Consider the following 4,649-nt stretch of genomic DNA (forward strand, 5'->3'; position numbering starts at 1 on the left):
CCATTCAACAGTGGTACTTTAGATACTATTCAAACAATGCCTATTTCTAATGCTGAACCGGCAATATGCACCCCGTTTGATATCTTTGATCTGACAAAACGAGGCCTAGTGGGAAAAGAACCTCACCCTAAATCAAATACAAAAAATAACCCAAAAAAACCCCAGACAGGCTCACGGGCATTCTTAAGGAAAATGCAATCCGTGCAAAAATCTTTGCAAGAGAACACAACCAAGAATGCACTAAAAACAACGGCAAAGCCCACAAACCCGGTAGCTGCTGTCACCACTACTCCAACTGATATTAGAGTGAACATGCCAAGTAAACGTGAAGACCAGCCACAGTCTGAACCATTAGATGCATTGTTGGTGGTAATCAATCAAGACACCTCTATTAAAGTGACCTCACCATCCCAGACAGTGAGAGTGGTACTGAGGAGGATCCAAATCTTAAGGACTCAAATCAGGAGAACTCCATCTCCTTGGATACACAAGACGATGCATTTCTTATCCTCGATGAATGTAAAGAATCTTCTCTCGATCACTCAGATATGAGTTCCTCCACTCGGGACTCAACGAACATTTCTTTGGAATACTCAGAGGTGTCAAACGACGAATCATGGCCTCATGCAGAAACGAAAAAGAAAACAAGCTATAATGTAACCTTACCCCCCAACCGGATCCACCATTAGTCAGACCAACTTTTCTTAACCCGACAAAAAGATCTTACGCTTTCAGAATATCTCTAGCCCCCATTTCGACAAATATCGACGAGCCTGTAACACTAAATAGAGCTAATGTTCTACGACTACTACAAGCTATCCCACAATTAGCTGACATCAACTCTCGAGACATTGATGTGATTCTCTTTCCTAACAAAGAACGAATGGAAGCAGTACAGATTGATTTTTATTGCGAAGAACTATTGTACCGAATATTGTCCACTAAGCAGCAATTGGAAATTCTAGGGTTTGAAGCTGAAGAAATTATTGTGTCGAGTTTAATGGCTCGGAATAAACGTAGCAATAAACTCGCGAGGATCGATTCTTATCACTACAACAAAACAAATACACATAAAGAGGCACAAAATGCACACATAAATCATAACGACTTGCCCTTTATGTCAAGACATAATGGTGGTGAAAACTCTTTGACATACACAAATGAGGCTGTGAAGAAACAAGGGATATGGTGTGACCAAGATTGGAATTCTGAGTCCAATTCAAGATCCAATATGAGGCATGAACAACGGCCCAAGAACGAGAAAACCTACCTATAACAACCAACAGGAACTCCAACCCAGGTGAGCTCAGTCTCTCTATGCTCCTGGAATACTAGAGGCCATAAACACCTTCTCACTGAAGGCTCAATTGAGCTTACTGAAATTGATATAATATGTCTACAGGAAACTTGGTTAATAGAAGAGATAGTCTGTGAAGGTTTTATAACCTTAATAAATCCTGCAATTACTTCACAACAAGGCCGACTGGCATCAGGCATGTTGATCCTCGTAAAAATTACTCCTTCATGGATAATTATATCCAAGAAGAACATTCACCCTTGGGCACAATACATGACCATTCTCATACAGACTCCTAACAAAGATTTAGATCAGTGCACAAAACACATCTGTGTTACCATCTTCAATATATATTGGAACCCGACTGCGATGAACGACAACAAGTTCCTTGATTCCATATATGACGAAATTGATAATATCGCCTCCTCTAACCATGGAGCAGAATTTATAATTACAGGGGATTTCAACATCCATTTATTCGATAAAGAAGGTCAAAAATTGGAGTCAAACGGATTATCATCCAGCGCCAAAAAATGGGTTAAAGAACTATCCATCCGTAATATCTCATTAATTGAACCCACTGTGAACAACAAAGGAGTGCCTCTGCCGACATGGTCACGAGAAAATACGACATCTGTCATCGACTACATCTTTACATCGGAAGGGATAAGAAACCTAATCACGTCTACTGCTAATGTTCCTCAGTCCACCAGTGATCACCACCAAATAGGAATCACATGGAACACAGTAAGAACAAAATACCCACGAATAACCTTGCCAGCTCTGGAGATTAATAATGGTCTTAATAAACTCCGTATCAAAACCCATCAAATACCTGGCATATTAACAACATTTAAAGAGTCCCTGCTCCAGGATCAAATAAAACTGAACTGCAGTTGGATTCTCGAGAAATATTATCAACCAAGGTACAAGAAAAACAAATTTAAAAATTCACATTGACATCAATTTAACTCAGAAATCGCATTAAAGAAAAAATCTCTTCAAAAACAAATTAGGCTGCTAAAAAAAACGAAAAAACTTGATTTTGAAACTGAAATAAAAAAAGAAAATATACAAATGCAATTAAAGCAATCAAGGCCCAAATGCAACAGAATGATGCCAAAGCAATCCTAGCTGCACTCAAACTGAAAAATACGAGGCAATTATGGTCGTTGCTGAACGATTCCTCCAAAGCAACTACCATGATCCAAGAAGTAGAAGCTCAGGAATGGACTAAGCACTTTACAACACTCTATAACCCCAATCCTAATGACACATTAATTGAGTCAATACAAAATGAGAGTTCTTGGAATCTCAATTGGGAGGTAGAAGATGTAAGAAACACCATCATGGCTCTGAACCCCTCTCGAGCTCCGGGACCCGATGGATTATCAAATGCTATGCTCAAAGCAAGTCCAAACGAATGGGCAGCCTTCTTCTTCAACTCATTGAAAAAACGAAACAAATCCCTCGTAGTTGGACATTGGCTGTTTTGATCCCTAGCTTCAAAGCTGGCGATCGCAAAAGCCCTACAAACTACAGACCCATAGCCCTGCTGGATCCATTGGGGAAATTATTTGCGGGATATCTTGTAAAAAAACTCAACAACTGGGCTGAGGTGAATGCGAAGCAAGAAAAAAGGCAAACTGGTTTCGTCAAGAAAATCGGAACAAACGTCAATCTCCTGTTATTGAACTTGATCAAACACGAGGCAATAACCAAGAAACATCAAGTATATGCCATCTTTATAGATTTAAAGATGGCTTTTGATTCAGTGAACAGACCAAAGCTTTGCTCCAAGCTTACTGCCTGGGGATGTCCAGCTTCTATTTTGAATCCGATCAAGCAGCTCTACTCAAATACTTCTGTCAGAGTCCGGCTAACCAACGACGGAATGGTAACCCCTCCCATTCACACTTCCAATGGTTTGAAACAAGGATGCCCATTGGCAGCCTGCCTTTATAATCTGTACACCCATGAATTTAGCAAAAGAATCCAAAATTCAGCGGCAAATCCTCCAAAAATTAACGACGAGTGTATCCAGACACTAATATATGCCAATGATATTATTATTTTGGACAAAACTGTATCGGGTCTACAAAAATCTCTTGATAAAGCTAAAAAAATCATGCTTGAAAATGACCTGGTAATTAACAGCAATAAAACCAAGACAATGAAATTCGCCTCGCGAAAAATCAATAAATCCCAAACTAATCTAAAAATATATCTAGAAAGAAACGAAATCGCCACAACCACGTCAATGAAATATTTGGGTGCAATGATTAATTCTTCCACAAACGAATAAGAGTGGAAAATCATATCGAGGGAAAAACCAGATCCCTGGCCAGACAAGGCTGTTTCTTTCATAGAAAATACGGAACATATTCTATAAAACCTACAATAGCCTTGTATAAACAAAAAGTAATTCCGATCCTGACGTATGCAACCGAGTCTCTGATCAACCAAGAAACTATACACTGGCCCAAGTATGAAGCATTGTTTTGGGGGAAAACTCTATCTCTCCCAAAGTCTTTCCCGATGGCAAGAATCCGTTATGAACTAGCTATTCAATCCATCAAATCAATAGTTTTGTGGAAGCAAATGGACCTCCTCAGGAAAATAATTTCCAAAGACAAAATTTCATCACTGGAAATCCTGAGAGAAAAAAAATCACCACTACACATTACAGCACTGACCAAATGGGCTTCTGATATCAAAATGAAAATGCAAGCCGAAGATATCTCTGAAGAAATGTTGATCAACAGACCACAATACGCAGAGCGTAAAATACAGACCAATGATTGGATCCAAACCATAGCTGATCAAAATAAATACAAAAGATATTTGAAATGTCAAACAGAAACAAGAGGTCTTCTTGAATTGCCTGCTTATTTAAATCTCTTCCCGGATTGTAACATTCGTGATCTGTTTCTCCGTTTCAGGTTTAACATCTTACCAACTCGAGAATATGATTCGATGATGGACAAGTCAAATAAAATAAGTCCTGATTGCTGCTTTTGTAAGGACACTAACTGCAAGGAAACTCTATTCCATTTGATTATGATCTGCCCGTCACTGAAGAATCAAAGATCTTTGCACAGAGATTATTTTGGGATATCGCATAAGCAATTAACAACTCAAGAAAGATGGGACAATTTGCTAAGAGGTCAAGATAAACACCTAATTCTGACAATAATTAAATTTTGGTTGGAAATCACTAAGGAAAATTCGAAAAGAATGAATGAATAGCAAATATTGATTGTTACCGATGCTCTCTTTCTATTTTTAGTAGTGTAATACAGAAATGAAAAGTTTCTAAAACCAAACAAAACATTTTTTTATAAAAAAATAA

Source organism: Ambystoma mexicanum, chromosome 2p, assembly GCF_040938575.1.
Source record: "Ambystoma mexicanum isolate Mex_15411 chromosome 2p, UKY_AmexF1_1, whole genome shotgun sequence".
NCBI classification, from domain to species: Eukaryota; Metazoa; Chordata; class Amphibia; order Caudata; family Ambystomatidae; genus Ambystoma; species Ambystoma mexicanum.